General features: G+C 35.7%; 1 protein-coding gene across 1 annotated transcript in view; it reads right to left on the minus strand.

Moving 5' to 3' along the window:
* The window catches only part of LOC138715539 (uncharacterized), a 171,754-nt gene that overhangs the window by 38,598 nt on the left and 109,390 nt on the right, over positions 1-23,766 (minus strand). Inside the window, exon 15 of the mRNA XM_069848584.1 lies at positions 23,108-23,327. The gene's annotated coding sequence lies outside the window, so the exon portion shown is untranslated. The remainder of the gene's footprint in view (positions 1-23,107; positions 23,328-23,766) is intronic.

Genomic DNA, 23,766 nt, shown 5'->3' on the forward strand with positions numbered 1-23,766 from the left:
TGGAATTAAATAAATTACTACCTACATCTGGGCAAATGTACAATTGAAGACCTTCCTCAAAGAACGTTGTATGTCATATGATAAAGTATATCATATACAACCTTCTTTGAGGGAGGTCTTCAATTATTATTTATTCTGTATCTCAAGTAAGTTGAGAGGGATTCAAACCACAACATCACTCCCCCCACCACAGCTAATCTTGTTGATATTTTACATCAAATAACTGAGATTAATTATAGCATGTTATGCTTTACCTGGCTCAGAAATCGAACAACAGCTGTTGTTTATGACTGCATTGATATGAAAGAGACGTTTTGTTGCAAATAAAATTTATTAATGTTCTTGCAGAAGGTGACTGTCTATCGGTCCATCCTTGATCTAGGCATTATTACCAGCTATTACCACATTGACTGCCTTAGCTTTGCCAGGGCCAGATCCGGGGTGGATCTTGTACTTAAGTTTACTTTGGCTAATTAAGGAACTTTTTTTTTTTCAAATGCAGATAACTACAGTTTTTGTGAAAATCGAGATTTTTATGTTTTCAAGAAATACAATATTTTCTTTCTTTACAAGTTAAAGTACAGATACTATGTTCTAACGATGCTGGATTCGACATTTATATAACGAAAGAAAAAAAGAACTTTAAAATAATTACAACTTTCAAATGTAGACGAAAAAAAAAAATAAATATAATTATGAAATCTTCAGTTCAGGTAGATATCAGTTTTTGAAAAAAGAAACTCCTCAATTCTGCGCCCTATATATGCGATGATTGTCCCAACTCCGACAGGTGGAATAGGTGGCATTTGTGAATCCGATGCTAACAGATGGGCCATCCTAATTTAGCCCTGGCAGAGCCAGAACGAGTCCCTGATAAGCCCCAGGGCCTAGAACCCAAGCCTCTCCTGTATCAGCATTGAAAATCTGTATCCCTCCCAAAATTCCACCCCAACTTATTTTTAACTATTACAGATGATAGATGAAATGAGGAGGAGGTGGAATGATGGAGGGAAACGGGAATACCCCAAAAAAACCCTCTGGTCTGCTTTGTCCAACACGAATTCCATCATGACCTGGCCGAGTATCAAACCCAGGCCACTTGAATGAAGTACTAGCATGCTAGTGCTTATGGATACGACACTGGCACAATCACATCCTAATATTGTAATTTTTTGTACAGTCGCCCCAAGAAAAAGTGTCCGAACTCTTGTTTAGATCGAAATTAAAGTTTTAACGCATAGTTCATCCACAGTCACTTTAAAGGAAGATGGGTATCTGGCAGTAGCGGCCAGTGATCGAAATCCTCGGTGAGGCCAGATGCAACTAGTTTAAGTGCCTCTGATAGGAAATGTTTATTTATGATATTAATTATTGTTATATTATTAATATCATGATTACTGTATTATTATTAGTATTATTATTATTAGTCTATTATTATTAGCCTACTATTGATGAAAAATAATGTCACTCACCAAATAAGCTGTTATGCTGTGAGTTACAGTGATTGTTTCAGTGTGATGAAGCAACCCACATTGTGTGTTGAAAATCCCCTCCTTTCTGTTCTTTTTATTTTTTTCCCTTGACAGCAACGAACAAGGCCAACAGAGAAGTTTATTTTACACCACATTACCACTTAACCATTTATGTGGCCCATACCAGGATGCAATAGAAACTCGCGTTTTAAGATTATCTGTCAGAAAAATTGTCAGCAATGTCGTAGGTATCTCGGTAGTCTCTCTCTTTATTTAAAACTTCCTTTCTTTCAATATTATTTCTTCTTGAAAAAAGGACACTCTAACAATGAATTAACTACACCAGCATTATTTCTCGCATTTGTTTCTGTTTATATTTTCCCAAAACACATAACAACATTGGCCTAGATTCACTACTGTACTACGAATTACAATAGTAGAACCCCTCGCTTATGTCATAAACTGAGACATAAGGGGAGGGAATAGTGTGGGTCTCTGCCTGCCAAAGAGCTGGAATTTGTTTTATTTATGACCTATTTAGGAAGACAAGTCACCATTGCTATTCCCACCCCACACTTCCCTTGAGGCCAGCCCATGGATGGGAGGAGTGAAACCTGACCAGGCCACGAGGCCAGACGAATTGTGCCTCAGCTACAACATTTTAAGCGAAAGCTCAAAGCCCGCGAAAATAGAGGAAATTCAGAAGACAGACCCGACACGAACGATTCTGGCCTCAGGAGTAAATTTTGCTGCAAAACAAGTCTATATACATCACAACCAGACTCGGCACGAGCGATTTTGGCCTCAGGAGTCAGTTTTACTGCAAAACAGGTCTATATACATCACAAAGTTTTAAAATGCTTCTACAGCGATATATGCTTCATTCAAATAACTAATACATTATATAAAAACACAAAATTTGATTTCTGTTAAGCCAAGTGACTGAGGCCTGGCCTCACTTGCCTCAGTCAATCAGCCGCCACTGGTATGTGGCCTCCTAACTGATAATGGGTCATCGAGAGTTAAATGAGTGATCTTCGTAATGATGTCTGTGTTCTAGTGGACAGAACTCTGGTCTCATATGCATAAGACTGGGGTTCAATCCTGGCTGGAAAACTTTATTATGTCATTTTTAATTCCCTGCGATTCTTATAGTCTCTACCATTTTTTATTGTATGGCACACCACGTACACACAACAGTTTTTTTTTTTTTTTAACTCTAGAATAGCGATTCCCAAAGTGTGCTCCGCAGCAGTTATGAAGATGTAAAAAGTGACGAACTGCATGCAGTTCAGACAAAATTTTTATCTCATATAAAGACAAATAAGAGAAGGCACTGTAAGCGTTGTACTTGGTTAGTCATGACCTGGCCCTTGCTGGTAAACCTCACACCCTTGCTGAAGCTAATAAAACCACTATTAGTGACGGTAGTAAGTGCATGGTGGATGGAAAAACTGCAAACTTAATCTCCGGTGTGCTCTTATCAAATAAATTGTGCGTAATCGAATCCAGGATCTATCAGACAATGTTAAAAATACCATAATTTCCCGTATCAGTCAAAGGAAATTTTCGCAACAACTTGACGAATCCACGGACATTGCCGGATTAGCTGTGTTAATGACGTTTGTGTGGTACGAATTTTCAGGTTCTTTTCATGAAGATATTTTGTTCTATAAGCCATTACCATCCTCTACAGATGGTACTGAATCCTTTTCTCTGGTAGATGTCAATTTCATTGACGTATGTACAGATGGCACAACGGCCATGGTAAGTCCTGTTGCTGGCGCTGTTACAAGGATCAAGAAAGCTTAAAAAAAAATTGCACAAATAGTCATTGTGTACTACACCGACATGCTCTCGCAACGAAAAAAATGTCAGCGTTATTAAAGCAGGTACTAGGCAACACTGTCAAAATTATCACCTTTATTAAGGCACGACATCTGATGCAGCTACTCAAAATTCTGTGTGCAGATATGACAAGTATACACGAGTCATTGTTATTACACACATAAGTGCGGTGGATGCGTGGTAAAGCGTCCCGTTTACTTGAACTTCGAACGGAAATTTCTTCACTTTTGAATGACCAAAACAGTTTTCTAGCAGATTATTTGAATGATCAGGAATGGTTGTGCAAATTATGTTACTTGGCAGACATTTTTTAAAAAATAAACGAATTCAGTACATCCATACAAGGGAAACGGAAGACTATATTCGATGCTAATGACGTAATTGCCATGCTGAAGAAAAAGATAGCATTCTACATAGAAAGCATGATAATAAGGATCTGGCATGTTTCTCATGGACTTCAAACTTTATAGAAGAAAACAACATAATCATGAATGATTCATTCATAGCAATAATAAAAGAACAGCTTCATAATTTGCTTCAAAATATGAATTCATACTTTCCATGGGACACTCAGGAATCAATTCGAATTAAATATGAGTGAAATGTAGAGCCATTTCCATTGAAGTCAAAACCAGCAGCCCTCACTGCGGCAGATATGAGGTCCTTATAGACATGGTTTCGGACAGCCACTCTCAGGCATCATTTAAAAGCAAACCACTTTCCGAATTTTGATCTCAGTTAGAAGAAGATCTTTCGATATGAAGTTCAAAAGCTAAATTGCTCTGCTGCTTTTGGTACTATGTACCTCTGTGAAATGGCCTTTCGAGGTACACGGCTACAAAAACAAAATATCGAGCTCATTTGGATGCAGAAGATGATATGAGTCTTCAACTAACTTCTGTGACACCGGACATTGACAAATTCTGCCGCAAGGAACAGGAACTTCGAGTATGCATGTAACACTGTAACATTTTTTTAAATATATTAACTAGTTATATCATTTTGTAAATTGAAATAATATTGTCTAGTTTTTTTTTTCACTATTGTTTCCTTTATTAATATATGTACCTTATTATTCACACTTCCGTATATGTTTCATGCTTAGCATGCTTCATAAAACATAGAAGACAGAACTAAACACTAAACATTTCTTGGGGCTCCACGAGAAACTGAACCATTGCTGGGTCTGGTTGGTCTTCTTTGTTAATGAAATAAAGGATAAATATCCTAATAATACCAAATAACCTTGCCATGAAACATTATGTTCAGGATGGTAATCTGCGTGTTGAGGTAGTTAAGTGACAACTCACACTCCCTATGTTAAACACAACCATTTATTTAAAATAAACAACAAAATAAATTCGTAGCACAGAAAATATCTTCTTCACAGAGTAATGTTAATCAAATCCAGCTAATTACCTTACATAGGTAGGTACTCCCCCTCGCTGGCATCCATCTTGTCATACAACCTTGACATAACCAACACTCAGCACACACACATAGCCGTTACACTCAAATTGGCCACCCCTCAAAAGTCACACAACAATGGGTGCCTTCAGTGTGAATTTCATACTCTTCAAATTCGTTCTACTGCAATAACTAAGTAAAATGTAAACCAAAACCAACTCACAGAACTCCTTGTAGTTTGTGGTAGACTTTTAATTATATCACAGCTAGAGAAACAATAACCTGAAATAAAAATACCGACCGGTATTTAACCAGAGTTGATTGCACGCTAGTCAGACAGAAAAATGAATGCCGTTCAAGATAATTAGTACATCACAAAACTCTCCGCTAAACTCCACACGAATATCTTCTGCGATACACTCGCAGGTTCCCACAACACGTTGGACTACGTAGCTACTAGTAGACTTATCGAACCCAGTTCGATCCCCGGCCTACATAGGAGCTCGTGCCCATCACAACACATGTCCTACCTCCAAGCCATCCCTCTAGCGTACTGACTGCAACCTCTGCGATACACTCGCAGGTTCCCACAACACGTTGGACTACGTAGCTACTAGTAGACTTATCGAACCCAGTTCGATCCCCGGCCTACATAAGAGCTCGTGCCCATCACAACACATGTCCTACCTCCAAGCTATCCCTCTAGCGTACTGACTGCAATAGCCCGAACAACTCGCTTCACAGGTGAAATACCAAACGGCATCTCTATCTTAACCAATTGGGTAATGTAATGAAAAATACTAAATTCTCCCCAGGGTATCAACCAATCAGCAATAAATACTAAATTCTCCCCAAGGAATCAACCAATCACTCGCCAGCCATAGGCTAGGCCCTTGTTTTCAACTCATCACAGATTACAAGAAAGAACACCATAGACTACGGGAAAACAGAAAGGTGAGAGGAAAGAAGCCATCTACGAGAAGTAAGAAGAACTAGATCAGAAAGGAAAAAACTACAAGCCATCTATGAAGAGTTAGAATAATTAAAACTAACAGAGAAAAGTATAAAGATAGAAAAATGTAAAAGAAATAGAAAGGAAAAAAAGACGTGCCGAAATAAAACGGCACAAAACTTTTGGTTCAAAAAGGGCTCTGTGGCTGAAAAAGTTTGGGAACCGTTGCTCTAGAACTAAGTCACACTGGTAAAGTCTTTTCCATTGAAATGTCTGAAAAATTAAAACGTGTTCTCCTCAATGCTTTAGAAGAACTGGCTGTATGCATCTCCTGTGACTGCCGATGAATTAGAACAACTAGTCCAGAATGCCTGCGATGTCCTGGCAGATTAATTTCATATAGACCTGTGATATGGTCCATGTCCTAGGGATTGCGAGGAACTCATCCAATAGCATGAAAGATAAACTTCCAATCAAATGTGTTTTTCTTAAGATATTTTAAATTATTTTATTTCAATTACGGAATATGATGGTTTTATTTTATGCCATAATTATGTTTTTTGTTGTAAAATAATACTTTATTATTTAGTTTCCTTTATCAGTGCCTAAAATGCATGATTTTAATTTTAGAACCTTTAAAAAAATCTACAGATGCAAGTAACTCGAACCTTGGAATTCAGTGCGTGATCTAAGACAAAGCATTGCAGTGAATGCCTTTTCAACATTATGACCTTGCTCATAAAAGTTTAAAGACAAGAACTTAAAAAAGAAGTCGTGCTTATGGTAACTTCCTTTGTTATTTCACTGCTTAATGACATAAATTAAATCATATTAAGATGTAGAAAAATAACAGACAATAATTCATCTACTGAACTCAGTCCTGAAAACCAAATCCATTTGCTAAATACTGAATGTTTAGAGGGTTCTTAGGTAAGCTAAATTAATATGATTATACTACATAGATATGCTAAAAACAATATTAAGTAATTCTGTCACAATGTGGATTCAAACTCATGATGGAAAGATTACAGAACCAAAGCTCTTGCTTTGAGCCACTCTGTAGGCTTGCAGATACTCGCCTATTTACATGTACAGTCAAAACTGGATATAGTGAACTCGGTCATAGTGAACATTCGGCTATAGTGAACCTAAATAGTTGGTCCCGACCTTCATACATTAAAAAGTACATTTATATTTCCATTTATAGTGAACCCTCGCTTTGATTATAGTGAACCTAAAACTACATAACTTTCCCAAGAAAATGTAATTTTAAAATGGTCAAAATAGTAATTTAGGAAACCCTTTCTCCTATAAACTTCCAAGAATATGTTCAGAACAAAATCTCAAACCTTCTACTCCTTATGTGCATTGAAAGACAAAGGATTTGTTCAGATTCCTGGACAGTATGAAACATGTTAAAGAAAATAGTGTATGCAGTGAGGAATAAAGGAAGGATTAGTTCTGACCTCTTTAAAAGAGGTTATTAGATGAATAGGAAGAGGAAGTCTTTTCTTTTGTAAAAGGGAGTATAGTGATGACCAATGGGTAAATACAAGAAGGATTACAGTAAAATGATCCTCAACCCTTCCTCCCGCATCTTTGTAAAAGTGAACCCGGGGAAATTCCAAGGCTGAGTACACAGTAGCATACCTCTAGTGGGAAGAGGTGCGAAATCGGTCAATGCCTACTACCTACATGACCAGATTAGATTCAAGTTTCGAACTGTGCACATCAGGATGTCGAAGCATAAAGTGTTTAAGTTGGAAGATAAAGTGAACATTAGTACTGTTATTGCAATATATCTTGAACCTTACATCCCCTAAGTCTGTCTTTCCAAAACTGCTCGGTATGACATGTACTCATCAAAGTAACGGCACAGCAAGGATGCCCATCCCTTGAGTAACGTGACTATTTTCAGAAAACGTTGGTTCTTTCACTTTACGGCCCTCTACTGTAAAAGAACTTGGTTCAATACGACATCATCATCTCACAACACTTCGATTTTGAGAGGAGAACATGTTTTCGTAGCAGGTTTTAATTAACCTGTAATGAGTAAGTATTTAAATATAATCATGTGTACACTCCTCTCTCATCCGGGCTGGGGACTGGCAATGGCGGAGTTACTACAGCTATTTCTATACATTATATAGGCCTACATGACTTACACCTACAGCTGATATGTACATATTCTTATAACAATATTTTACAGGCCTATTATTTGAATTTACATTAATTTACAATTCTACACAATCCATATCGCTATCATTGCTGCCATCATCGTCATTGTCTTCATCACTTAGTCCAAAATTAATTATTATTTCGTCAATAGCATCATCCATTCGGAATTATCTTCTTAATCGTAGGTACTACTTTCTGAACAAGATAGAATTCTTTGATTGTATCCTGAATGACATGTTGATCGAAGTCCACTTCAACTTTACACAAGTCCTAATTCTGGAATGAAATAATATGTTTTGCAGAACTATAACAAAATAACAACTTACAACAGTAATTCATTTTGTCGCTCACAGTGCACACACTATTGCACATAACTATTATAGCAATAATTTGTAAACATTACATACCTATTCTTTCCTGGAGTAGTGTGAGATTCATTCGGTTGTAATTCAATATTAGTGTTAATTCTCTTCAAGGAACTAATACTTTTGTCAGAGTATTTAGCCACTCTCTCATATTCCTTATCAAAAGGTTCGAGCAAACATTTGTTTAATTATTCCTCCTCACAACACTTAATTATATTTGCAATAATTTCTCTTTCTCTGCTGTGCATAACAGTGTTACTTTGTCTCCGCGGTGGTGTGATTTCACCATAATTTATTACTGCCCTGTTGTTGCTGCTCCATGTTAACACTACTGGTATGCAGTGAAAGAAATAATTCCATGTTTCTTGACAAGAGATTATGATGCGGAGCATGCGCAAACAACTCAGTTGGCTCCACCCACGTTATGCACTTCCTTCCCTCTGCCCCTCTGTCCTCGCTCAGGAAGTTCAAGAAAACTTGCAATAACAGTACTGATATTGAGCGTGGTCTGATCCAAAGGGACGTTAATACTGTATGTACAGCAATGTCAGTAGTATAAAAACAGACATTTCAGATTTAGTGAACGAAATATACTGGTCCGCAGAGGTTCACTATAACCGGAGTTGACTGTATATACCAAGGGGGGGGGGGCATTTCGAATCTACTATAACGGGCAATTTAATTGGCATTTTAAACCACTATTCTGCTTTTTTTACAATAGAGTAAGTTGGAAAGGAATGATTTATCCCTTATTAGTGCATATCTAGATTGAAATTATTGACATAATCCTTTAAAAATACATTATCTTGTGAACTCAGCTGGGCCTTTCCCATGCATGCTCAAATCTATTTTTTTGAGACTTACAAAATTCCAGCTAGCCATTTTTTTTGGGACCACTGTACGAGAATGATTGCCAGCCATCTGCTCTCCAACATCCTTTTACTCGACTTTCTATTTCCTGATCATAGTAAGCTGTGAACTCGTGAGGTTCTGTTAGCTTCGCTTGTTGACAAAAATGATGTCATACTTCTATTCAAATATAACGCGCTATAAATTACGAACACTCATTCCATTCGAAATTAAGTTAACAACAGGTCTTACAACATATGGAATGATGATAAGACACCAAATTTCTTACTCAACTAATTATGTTGTACAGTAAAAAAAAAAAAAAAAAGTTGTTCAAAATACAGAATAAAATTGGGTTATTGACAGAAATGAAATTATGATACTGCATACAATAGTACTAGCATTATGGTACGTGGTACATTGTGTCATATGATGGTACAGTTGGCATCACTGAGACCGACAGCAAACGAGTACTCTCTACAGTGCTTACAAAGAGAGAACTCAAATTTATGGAAAATTTTGATCTCATGGGGAACTGCAGATAGTACTGAAACTTCAATATAGAATTAATTTGACTCTTCATACAAATGTTAATCACAAAATAGCACAACAGTTCAAACAATGGAAAGATTTAGATAATACACAGAAATTTAATTTGTCTTTACAGTACAGAATATGACATATTACTGGATACGTGGTTGATTGAAACTAATGACTTTGAGAAAACAATTAGGCATGATGATTGCTCAACAATTCCAACATAGCCTAGAACATTACACCACTATCGACAACAAACCAACAACAGTAATATATACAGATGGATCCAAAACTAAGCAGGGCACAGCAGCCGCCTTTTTCAATGTGCCATTCAATACCAGCCAACAATTTAATGTTCAGGATAATTGGTCTGTTTACTCCACTGAAATCCTCGCAATAACCACAATATTATTACATGTTCCGATTTGATCAATATAGACAACATTCACAACTCTACAAGAACAGGATGGTTGCCAATATCTATTACACAAACGAGGAAAATAACAATAACATCGATCTATTATGGAACCTTAGACATGTCAAAATCCCAGGCAACGTACAGGCAGATCAACTTGCAAACACGTTATTTATATCCACCTCCTATCCCATGACATTATATCAAAATTAATTAGGAACTTAAACAATAATGAGAGAATGGGACTCAACCTGATCCAAAATGGGATGCAAAGAAATTCAAACCGTGGCCTTATGCTTTGAGGTATTCTACATAGGTCATTCAATAATTAGTGGCAACATTTGAATTAACAACAAAGAAAACATTTTTGGAACAGTCACATTGTTGCAGTGCTCAGAAGTAATCTCCTTCAACACGAAGAGCCCACCTCCACACCTCAGGGAGACGACAGATGCCATCCAGAACTAATCTTCGAACAGACTGCACTAGCTCTACTGCTGCTATATTGCCTGTCTGGTTCTAAAACGAACCTCTAAGTGGGAATTTCATTTTCGCGAAAAGTTCAAAATTACATGGGCTCATATCTGGGGAGTATGGAGGATGCTCCATAATTTCCCAGTTTCATCTGCAAAGTAAATTAACAACAGGGGCAGCTATGTGAGAGCGAGAACCATCATGTAGGAGATTTGGACGTTTACGGTACACCGCTGGTTGTAAATGGTGTTCCAGAAAGTAACTGTAATATGCACCATTCACACGATGACCGAAACTGAATGAATGAGAAGGATTCTGACAAAATCATAACCAACAACAGTCTGCCAGGTCCACGTTTATGATGAACATCTTCCCTCCCGCTGCAAAATGCATCTACGTATGGAGTTAATCTTCTCAACATAGAGACATTTTTAATCATAATTTTTTTCTTCATAGAAAAGTGGAATTTTTGGAATTTACAGTTTATCTGAAAAACTGCTTATCCGAAATCACCTCTGCCCCCATTGTTTCGGATAAACAGGGTTCTACTGTAACCCACATCTCATCATACTGATATTCAATTTCTTGCTACCCACTGCAGAATATTTCATTATCAATTTTAATCCATGTATCTTTAACCTCCTGAGTCCTGAGACATTTGTCGTTTTATTTTTAAAGTTCAATATAATTCTACACTTCAAAAAAAAGTCACTGACATGAGACAATATTCTGCAAGTTACAGTTAGGGTACAAATGCAAGTATATTATACTATACTTCGGGTCTCTACACATAGATCTTATTTCATTTCATTTTTTTTATTTCATTTATTATATTCCATAGATCTTACATTAGCAATGAAACTTTAAGGTGTGGAACAAGTCAAAATTTTACAAGATTATAATTACAATTTTGCAATTTTCTACAATTTTTTACAATTTTTTGGGGAGATGTAGTGAGATGAGGTGAGACCCGAGAATTCGCCAAAAGATTACCTGAAATTTGCCTTACGGTTGGGGAAAACCTCGGAAAAAACCCAACCAGGTACTCAGACCAAATGGGGATGAAATAAAGTGAGGCCAAGGACTCGCCATAGACCATCCGGCATCAGTCTCACGGGTTGGGAAAACATCGGAAGAAACCAATCATTGGCACCAAACGGGGGATCCGACCCAAGCCCGAGAGCAGCTCTGGATCAGCAGGACTGAGCTACATCAATGATTCTTAATCATCACGTATGAAATATAGTATAGTATACTATACTCTGAGGACTCAGAAGGTTATTTTGTATCTTCAACTTCTTCAGTGTTGTTGACAGTGTGGACATACACATTCTTTCACTAAATCCCATTTTAAGAGAAATTCAGTGGCTTCATAACAGGAGATTTCATACAACCTCTACATTCAATTTAATACCTGTTCTTTGGTATGTCATAAAATGACAAGTCTAAGATACTTCTGAGAGCTTCACATAAATGACTGACAAATGACTTTATTATGTTCTTCACTTATGAGTGGTTTGTTTGTATTTACATACACAACCCTCATACCAAATACAAATTGATGGTTTGCTATGTGCAGCTTTTCCATACTTTCGTCTAAACCCTCACAGCACTGTAGTAAGGGGTTTTCTCTCATCAGAACACACAAATTGCTTTCTCTGGCCTGATGCTATTTTGGTATAACCAAAAAATGAAGAAAAATCTTGCAATCAAGTGACAAATGCTAATTTTGACAGTTCTTTCATATGCTTTCATATACAGTCGACTTTCGATAATTCGCAATAATTAGTGCATGAACTTCCGCGAAATATCAGAAATCGCGAATTGTCCTCAAAATATTTTATTATTATCTGAAATCCAGTAAAAGTTACTCTGACAGGTTCAGTTACTAAAATACGCTTCAAAATGAAGCGCAAAATGTGAAACAGTGCAAAAAGACTTTGAACCATTATAACCTGGGCTTGGAAGTTGAGACTTAAAAATCACAGAAAAATGGCCTATAAAATGACACTAAATTTCTGAAAATATGACATTAAAATTTAGGAAAATGACCATGATTATAACGGTAAAAAATAAAAAAATAGTATACTCTCAACTATGGAAAATACATTGTCACCAAAGTCAGTCACTAACTGTAGCAAAAAAACTTTGCTTTATTTTACTTTCGGAATTTTTACATCTTCACTTGTGTGATACAATATGCTGCCTGCAAGCACTTTGGCTGCAGCATTTGTTCTGTTTTGTTGAATGGGGGAAGCACGTAACACACGTGATCAGAGTCCAGGCTTATGAAACCATAAGGAAAATTCCTGTAAGACGCAATCGAATTGCGTGAGCAATCTGCAGTAGGTTCTTGAATATAGACTACGACTACAGCGTAAAAAAAAAAATCCGTTCATCAGGAGAAAAGGGCAAAAAATGCAACAAAAAGTGGAACATTTCCTAAAAAATTACCAATAGACAATAAAAGACCGAAAAATACAAAATAAAAGTAGGCTATATTGGTTCGTGTTGAAGTGAAACACGTTTGTATTGCATTCTGCATTGTCTGTGATGTCTCAGAAAAAAGGTGATATTTCATCAACTTCCGAGCCCTAATTATAACTATACAGCAAGGTCCGTGGATGGTCGGTCGCTGTCGCTCTCACAGGTCCCTTCATAACAGTGTTTAAAGGGACAGTCAAGAGGGTTGTAAATCTGTGACGTCACCACGGGAACACTATACACATTTTCAATCCTCGGCTTGCACTTTCTAGTGATAACCAAGTGATTTAAACATCTATATTTATATATTTGTTAGGGCCACATATACACTGGAGGAGTAAAGGTTTAGGGGTATAACTCCCATTACAATATCTCATTTTTTTTAAATTCAGTGATGGTTTACTTTCCAAATTCTTAGCAATATAAAAACTATTATGAATGCTTCATTGTACTTGCTTTTGTATCTCTAACCTTTGTAGAATATTTCAGTCCAATTTTAAAGAAAGTTCTTAACGAATACTCATTGCACAATATATTTAGTTTATTTTACATTTCAATTTCTGTTTCCGAGCCTCAAAATATTAGTTAGGCCTATATTAAAGTAGTATTCAATAAATAAAAACTACACATGTGAACGACAGAATTTACATTATGCATGCAAAATGTATTAAATTTCCCTTAATAACATTGGAGTAGAGTGTGCACTAAAACTAATTAATAATAATTAATTTTATACAGGATTGCTAAATAAATATTTTGTAAATTAACCCATTTCAGTGAAGTGGTTGAGGAGGGATTTCAATACCAGCGGGGAATGAAAATATCCCAATTTTAACACTGATTTTACAAATAGAACAATTTATTTTAAGACTGTTTCACAAAATTTAAACTGACTCACCTAGTCTTGAGAAGGACGCGATGTCCTGTTTCCTTCTATTTAGGTAACGAATTCTAAAAGATGTCCATGCTCTACTAAATAACTTCAATAATTTCGGATCTTCATTTCGAAGCTTTTTCCTCAAAAGTCTAAATAAACGGGCTATTACATTCTTTTTTCTTTTGACTGATTTTTTATGAAATTTTTTAAATATAACTTTATACTCTTCAATAAAATTGTTGCCATCCACTGAGAAGAGGGATAAACCAGCCCACCACGTGAAACGATCTCTATCCATCCTGGAGTTTATTGACTGGAATTGGCATCTGAAACTGCACTTTTGTTATTACATTTTCTAGGAATATAACCAGCAACATATCTGAGTGTTTCTATTTCTTTCCTTTTCATTAGATCTGTAATGTCAATTCTATCATCAATATCTACCTCTAATGGGTTTATTTCCTCTGGGATTTCGTTCACGCTTTCATGAGAAATGTCCACGAGATCCTCAAAAACTTGCTTTGTTATTATTACTCCACCTGAATCTTCTGCTGGGGCACTTGTAGGGTGGGGAAGGCGACATCCTAATATTAATAGGCGCAAGCAATTTTTCACTTCGACGGGCAGAGGGTTATTATAAAAAGTTCTATCCCACGAATTTGGAAAAACAGGTTTTCCAGGGCGTCCTGATTGAGTTTCCTAGTCATTATATAATCAATTCCTTTTTCTTTTAAATAGCTATAGACCTATAACACTTTCAAGCCCTTACTAGAAGTAAGGAAGCCATTCTGAAAAGGTAGAAGAGTATTTTTGCTTCTGACTCTCAGTTCTTTTATTGTTTTCTCCATTCTATCTAATATCTCTACTTGTTCCTTGTGGTTAATCCCGAAGACATATTTAAGTTTATTGTGTATAGGATGTTTTGGAATTCCCGAGTTCATTACATCTGTGAAGTCATTTATGAGTTGAAAAAATTCATGTACTTCTTCACATTCAGGTATAAAATATTTAATCAGAGCAGCAGTGTAATGTGAAAAAAATTCCATGGCAGGTACAACTCTTTGGCTATCATTCTCTTGCACAGTAATGTGACCCCAATGTAATTTCGGGAATAGCTACAACTCCGAAGAATTGGATTTAATAATCCGTCCAATTACATTTTTTCTACTACATTGCCATTTGCCATTCAATTGAAACCCACTGTTAATAAAATGGTTCCTTAATGACTTAATCAGGTGGGGCAAATCTGCAAAAACCCAAATATTTTTATCTCAAGCAGGATTTGAAAAGCAGGTTTGATTTACATTTATTTGTAACTTATTCCACAGTCTTCCATTGCCGCCACCCAGATCAGAAACAATTGCAATTGCTCTGAAACCTGCCGCTTCAATTTCAGATATAATTTCGAACAGTAGCTCCCTGTTCATTGTTTTATCGAAATCATAATAGAGGGGCTGCTTCCACTCACCTGTCAATCCTCGGATCATTACAATTTAAGCATTTCTGTGAGGACCCTCACGATCCTAACAAATGACACCATTGACATTCATCTCATCAAACAGTAACATTGATAACTTATCCATTTCACTCAAAGACAATCCCTGTTCTTTTAAAATTTTCAGTAACGGTGTAAGAATACCAGGAGAAAAGGGCAATTTTTTTTGTCCAACGCTGCAGGGTAGCAACGCTTGGTAGAGTAATTCCCACCTGTGATCTCAAATGATTGTAATGCTAATACAGGGATCATGTCTTGTTCTTCCCATCTTTGCTTCCTTTTCCCACTAATAAGCATTTTTATTTGCCCTGGAGTGAACACTTCAGCTAATAAATATTTTACTTTTCCATTTACTAAGTGATTTAAACACTTTCTTTGTCAAATTATGTTTCTAATTTAGACTCTAACTTTTCGATGTCTAATTTAAGTTTTTCATTTTCTTTACTTACTTCTTCATTTTCTTTTTTTGAGATTCAGTTCCTCATTTTCTAATGAACAGACGAAATATAACACGCCCAATGGATCGTCCCGATGCACTATTGTCTTTGCATCTAATTAATGTTCACTTATCTAAGATAAAACCTTTTTCTGCAAGTTCTTTCTTCTACATGTTTACTTCTAGCACTGTTTATCTCACTGTTTTTCACATAGCACACTCATAAAATCAGCGACGGTTGGGCATTTAATTTCATTGTTTTCTTTACTGGTATGTTCAAAAGCTCGGCATTCAAATCACGCTCATAGAAATCAGATGTGAAATGTTCGGAACACAGTTTCAAGATTAAATTTATCCTTTCGGTAACACTTAATCTCTAAATCTTTCGCAGCTTTGGATCAGAGGGAAACGTATGATAAATAACACTCGAGCCTTTAGTTTTCCTGCTATAATTCTGACACTCGCTCACCACACAATTTGGCATTTTTCATGCTATAATAGTAACAATATAGGCCTATTATAAACAGCACACTAGCAAAGTCTATACCAAAATCACAAACGCACTCCACGTTTTCTAAATTCCAGTAATTACAAAAAAAGGCAGCACAAGCCAAGGGGATGAGAGTGGAGTGTGTTCCCGTGGTGATGTCACAGATTTACAGCGCCTTCACTTTCTCTTTAAAGGCTGTTATGAAGGGACCTGTGAGAGCGATAGCGAAAGACCGTCCACGGACCTTGACTATACAGTACTACAGTGTGACAGAATCTTAAAACAAGAATGTTTATTTGCTATGAAGGTATTAAATATATATTTTCGCCTTATTTGGCATCATCAGATATAATAAAATACGTGATCTGAAGCTTGAATGAATTGACAAACGAGCAGTATAATGTACATGGTAATTGAATCTTCATGAGTTTTATGTATGAGGCTATATATAAGGTTGTAATAATTGATTTCAATACAATACAAGTTTGAAAGAGTCGAAAGTGGTTGTATATACATATAACTCATGTTACAGGTGTACATACATGATTAAATAGTGAACAATTGAATTATACAAATATCGGCGATGTTAAGGACATCAATTAAAGTTTGATTATGAATGAAAAATGAAGAAATATCATAGATTTAAAATTTGCGAAGGATAGAATGTATTAAAATACTATGTAATTAGTGTAATACTATGTTACAAATTGATAAGTCTTGTGTTGTTAACAATTAATCATTATCAAGAACATATGCTTGTGACTTCTGCTGTGATGTATTGAAATAAAGGGGGAAAGATATGAATCAGTTGTGAATCGTAATTAGCGTGTGTTGTGCACTTGTGAATTTAATAAATTGTTTAAGATTAGTTACGTATATGTACGCTTGGATTTTGGACATGAGTATTCTATTTGATTTAATGGGTGCTGAAAATAGTTGTCATTGGTGGTTTGTTGTGCGTAATCATGGTTATCAGGAACTGTATATATAGATGCTTTCTGAAAATAAGGAAATATTGGTTTTATAATGTACTTCGATCAGTATGAACAGTTGGTCATAGGGGAGGGGAAGATTAAATGTAAATGTGTATTAATGAATAACTATTATGATCAGGAGTGAAAATTTGTAGTAAATAATTAAGATATTAATAACGGTTTGCGATTACTTACGTGTGTATGTGCGTCTATTTGTTTGTAGATGTGTGTTGCTCGGTGGTTTGGAGTGTACTGAGGACAGGGTGATCGTATGTGTTTAGCTGTGTGATGGCGTAGTGATTTAAAGGGGAACTATATTGGCTAGCATGTCGTCGACGTTGTATCGTGGTGCCGATGGGTCTGCTTTAAATTGTATATAACAGATTTCTAAAATTTAATAAGTTTTCGTTAATTATATTTCTATCTTCATTATAATAATATGAAATGAAATATTCTTTGGCTGCATTTATGTAAGTATTACCAGGGCAGGTAAAACAATAAGTGTGAGAACTGTTATAGTTCACCGTTTCCGCCACGTGGTGGTGCTAGCTCTGTTTGATGTGGCGCTCTGCGTAAAGCTATGTGATTTAACCGCCCTGGCTCGACTGTGTTTAAAGGGAGTGAGAATATTTTCTCCACTTACTACATCGTCAGTGTATGGAAACATGCATGTGTTTTGTTTCCTAAAAAGAGAATAATTATTTCTGTGAAGTTAAACTAAACAAATTACGAAACTAATTGAGTGGAAAGAAATCTTACCTCTAAGTAGAAGAAAGTTTTGCGAGTTTCCGCGTGGATTTTGCACTTGTCTTAGATTTCTTCTCTCTTGACATTTCTCTAGCGCGGAAAATGAACCGACACTTAATATAGTGAAATACCAGTTGAGGTAAATATACAAATAAGTGTTCCTCTGAACAACACAGAGAACGAAAAACTGGGAGTTCATACATCATTTCGACAGAATCTGAAAATACATCACCCCACAATGCGTTGTCATTCTTTAACTTACTGTCAAGAGTTGTGTCGATTCTTTTTATTAGGCTACATCATAAAAAGCCAGAGAAGGATATTTCAGAAATTTTGTCGTTTCTCCAAAGTCCCTTACTGTATTAAGATGCTGTAAGTCGAAACTAATTTCAGTCTCTTCTCTCTGCAAAGACTTCAAACATTCCTTACATTGCAAAAATCTTTTTTGTGCTGTGTGAAGTAGGTACCCACACAAATAATAAACAATATTGTTGGCTGATCTTGTTGCGCTGTTATCAAATGACAGATCCAAAGGCGTCAACTCCGGTTCAATGTCTGTCAGTGAAATTTTTTCTCTGATTTGTTTCTCGATATCCACCTTAATGTTCCTACTTTTCTCAACATTAATGCGTGCCATATTTCGGATTTGCTGCGTAAATGATGTCAGCTTATTATCAATTGTATCTTCACAATTTGCTTTCGATGACAATACACCTTTCACTGGCACGTAGATGGACTGGAGCTGGTGTAAGTTTAGGAAATCAATTGACGTTGGATGGTCATCACTGCTCAAACCTCGGATAAGACCAAAATGTCTTTCAGCAGGGTCTTGGTTTAATTTGGCAGGTAGAACATATTTATAACCTGCCGCCCAAAAACTTTCAGCCAAGTCAAGTGTACTCTTCACGGTAACTCTAAGAGATTCCAAGGTCTGATTCGATGCAAATGAATTATCGTTGTGCTAGAGAACTTCGTTGAATTTTTTCAGGGTTCTGTGTTACTTATCATCATTTTGCAGTCCTTTAATTGGTAATTTAGAGTTCATTGCATTGAATAAGTCGTTCATATCATTTGTAAACATTTCAGTGTTCTCATTGTTCTCGAATCCATGTACACTCATTCTCTGCAAAATTTAATACCCAAAGCCACGGACCTGCTAAAGAGCTGCGTCGCTAGTTTTACGCTCATCTTCTGAAATGCCTAGGGTCTAAATGACTTGATGTTATGTGCGGAGCTAGCCTCTTCCCATCGCCTGACAATATGTCAAAACTGTAGAGTTTCCTGTAATAATCATATTGTATGATGTTGCCATTGTACACAACGTTATTTGACTTGTGGAAATTATTTCGGACACACTTCATTTCATGGCAAATGTCGCCAAGAGCAAAATTTTTCTGTCGGAATCACAAGGATTGGTTACATAATTATTAACCTGGTTAATTTTCCCGGAAATTCCAAGTTCCTTCCATGCTTTTTTGTTAGGTTGACTACCATCACAAGTGAAAGCCACCACCCTTATATTGTTCTTTTCTAGTTCCACAATGACTTGTACGATTATCTTTGCTAGGGTGGCGCCGTCAGTTGCGTTCTTACTTAAATAAATAGCAATAGGCTGCACCCAGTTCTTCATTAAAGGGACGAGGAAAAATACCAAAGCATGATCTCCTAGAACATTTTTGGCTTCTTCCTTTGTGAATTGGCCCATATTAACAAATCCATCAAAAGTGCAGCTACTCGAATTATATCTGATATCCTCTCTTAATTTCACCTCATCGAATATTAGAACACAATTACGGCGATTGTCATCATCTCCTTCCATATTATTAGCTACTGCTGAGAGTACATATGGATTAACACCATAATTGCATTTCATCCCACAGGATAGCTTCCTTAACAAAGAAAGTGAAGGCAATGGCAATAACTGATGGTTCAAACAATATTCACAACCTTTTCTCGATTTTATTAATAACATCAAACTCTCTAAGATAAATTCTGATTCATACCTCATTCCTCGTGGACATGTCTCACTCTTCTTAGTCATAGTTCGAACCACGAGTTTTTGTTTATCATTTAACAAATTTATTTTATATCTGCTTAACAACCTTCTTAATTTATTTATTTCATTTACATAACCCCGCTTCTTTTTCCTACTTTCAGAGAGGAGAAGTCGCAGCCGCTTTACTTCTTTTCGAAGTTGAATCACTTCATCTGAAAGATCATTGTTTATAATCGACGAATACTTACAATCGGCTTCATCCACTGCTTCACTAAATGCATTCGATTCTTGTGATATAATTTTGGGTTCCTCAGTCTTTTTTCTCTTCTGTTGATGAGCCTGATTATTTCGTATTTTAGGAGCCTTTCTTTTGCTCGGTTTAAAATTGAAATATTTCGGAATTCCAGGGAATTGGTGTGGTACAGCATCTGTTGTTAATTTCCATTTATCTCATTTTAGTTCAACTGTTTTCCCTTGTATTACAAATGAGTCTGCCTTCACTATCATGTCATTGTTAAAGTGAACATTGCAAACCCGATCTTTTTCTGTCAATGAGCGGTCACTTCTCGGAATTACCCTGTTCCATTCATCGAAACTATTTTTAGGGGGTTTAAAGAAGTGTCTACCATCTCCCTGATTTACAACCAGGCACAAAACAGCTGGGCATCGTGAGAGTTGACTAATACTTTAAACCTTTTGTCCAATATAAAGTATAAAATCATAAATATACTATTATAGCATAGCATTACGCTCAACTGGTATACTCACATGCATTTACTCTCACTTAATTCCGCTTAATTCACATAAAACACACTATTCTCACAAAAACGACAGCGATTCCACTCACATTACTACGTGAAGTCCATAGTCACTGCCAGCCATATCGTCCGCTATGACATCTGTTGAGGAAATTTGGAACTATATCAGCTGAACTATGGGTTCTTATGTATGTTCCCTCACTTAGTGATTTACCTGCCCTGGTATTACTATTGTAAGTTTTTAAAATGCTTAGTGTATCGTGACGTTGACCCAGTTCATGTCCTGTATTAATTAAATGTGCCGCGTATTTTGATTTATCTTTATTATTCTTAAAATTGTAAACATGTTCTTTGTATCTTGTTTTAATATTGCGTTTAGTCTGTCCAATGTACTTCTTATCACATGTGTAGCATTTGAGCATATATACACCTTTACTGTTTAATTTATCTCTGGTATTTATTGTATTATGAATATTATTGTTTAATTTATTATTTGTTTTAAATGTTATGTTAATGTATTTGTTGTATGTTAGTGTTGACCAAGATTTTGATTTTTTATTGTTAGATCTTGCTAAGGTTGTGGCTGTTTGTTGTTGTGCGGTATTTTCTTTTTTCCGAATTAGCTTCTTAATAAGAGTTTTACTGTATAAATTTTCCTTTGCTATGTCTAATATTCTTTGCACTTCTTTTTTATATTTGTTTTTGGACAAAGGTACATGTGTTAATCTAGTTGTTAAATAATTAAACATACTTTGTTTTTGATTTTGGGGGTGTATTGAATCAGCGGGTATACTGTGTGTTGTGTGAGTTGGTTTTCTGTAAATTCATAACTTAATTTGGATTTATGTTTTATTATTTTTATATCTAAAAATTGTATTGAATTATTCATTTCATTTTCTACTGTGAGTTTTAGATTTTTGTGTAACTCATTAAAAGAATTTACAATTGAATTGTCTATTGTCTCATTTTCGTAAATTATAATTGTGTCATCTACGTACCTATAATATGATTTTATGTTATGTTTATTTAAAATTTTGTTAATTTTGTTATCTTCTATGTTTTGTAAAAAGATCTCAGTAAGAGTACATCACAGCAGAAGCCACAAGCATATGATCTTGATAATGATTAATTGTTAACAACACAAGACTTATCAATTTGTAACATAGTATTACACTAATTACATAGTATTTTAATACATTTTATTCTTCGCAAATTTTAAATCTATGATATTTCTTCATTTTTCATTCATAATCAAACTTTAATTAATGTCCTTAACATCGCCGATATTTATATAATTCAATTGTTCACTATTTAATCATGTATGTACACCTGTAACATGAGTTATATGTATATACAACCACTTTCGACTCTTTCAAACTTGTATTGTATTGAAATCAATTATTACAACCTTACATAAAACTCATGAAGATTCAATTACCATGTACATTATACTGCTCGTTTGTCAATTCATTCAAGCTTCAGATCACGTATTTTATTATATCTGATGATGCCAAATAAGGCGAAAATATATATTTAATACCTTCATAGCAAATAAACATTTGCAAAGAGATATGTCTTATGATTGAACTCATATATATATATATATATATATATATATATATATATATATATATATATATATATATATTTTGTACTATATTACCAGACCTATCTGAACATAAAAATGAACTGCAAAAAAAAAAATACTCTGTCGCCTTCCCCCCCCCCTAGTGGATTATTCATTTTTTCTGATTTTAGACCGAAAATTTCTTGAGGAGGAAGAAAGCATAAACGAAGTAAAAACGGAAATGACGTTAGTTTCTCCTCCTCCCCCCTACAAAAAAATGACTGTGAAGCAAATTAGCCGCATATGAATTATCAGGAGTCGATTTCCCAGACGCACATATTAAAAAGTTAAGAATTAAGAATTAGCCATGAAATCCCGTGAAGGGCAAGGGCCTCCTGACTATGCAGGTTGGCTTGTCAAGCAGCTCCAGGTTACTGACTCCGGGAATGATGGTCACTTTAGTAACGTAATAGTTTGAGATGCTGTCTGGGTTAACACTGACCTGTTCACTAGTTACTGTTTGGAATGTAATTGACGGTATTCGACAAGTTATAAATATGTTTGCATTTTGATTGCTTTTTATATGTTAAATTAGATAGATATGGATTATTCAACAATTACACATACATATTACGAATAAAGAATTTACCCTTAAATCCAGTGCATGGGTCTTTTGACAGTACACTTCACTATTAACAAGTAAGAATACTGGTAGAAATTCAACAAGCAATTCTTATTTATGACAAAAATATCAGAATAAAAAGAACTCTGCCTCAATTGACTTACCTAAGAGCCATTATCTGACGAACTTCAGTAGGCTTGAGACTCCAAGTGAGAGGTCCAGAATTATTACCACAATATCTGATATTTCAATTACCCTCTCCAGGTTGAGAACAGTTGCCATCTGTGTCAGACAGGCAAACTTGTCACGTATAGACCACGATGTAGTGCTTGTGAGGTAACTCACCAGTGCACGAACTTCCTTATCAAACACAAGACCTCCCAACTGCAACATTACAAAATATTCAGAATCCTTTACTTCACTAACTTGTCATCTGCAATGAAAATGTTCCCCTTCCCACAAGCATCTTACAAACTTAATATGGCTGCAAATTTCAAACCATTCAGTTATATAATAAAAATGACATGACACTTATGCATACAAAATAATCCTATAAGTGTAAGATTTTAAGCTTTCATGGTAATTGTGTTCAAAAGCAGACATATGGTTATTTCACTGTGTACTGGAACTTAAAGCCCTGGACCAGTTTCTTGGGGTAGCCAGACATAATGAACCTGACAGAATAGATCATCCTTCAGGTCGTACTAAATGCCCTGAAGATGCAGTTCGAAACACTGAAGACATATGGTGGGATACCCAAACTCTGCTTCTACTTTTAAAGAGTGTTAATACATGCCTCCCGTTTCAGCTACCTGTCATCATA

This window comes from Periplaneta americana, chromosome 15 (genome assembly GCF_040183065.1).
Source record: "Periplaneta americana isolate PAMFEO1 chromosome 15, P.americana_PAMFEO1_priV1, whole genome shotgun sequence".
NCBI lineage: Eukaryota > Metazoa > Arthropoda > Insecta > Blattodea > Blattidae > Periplaneta > Periplaneta americana.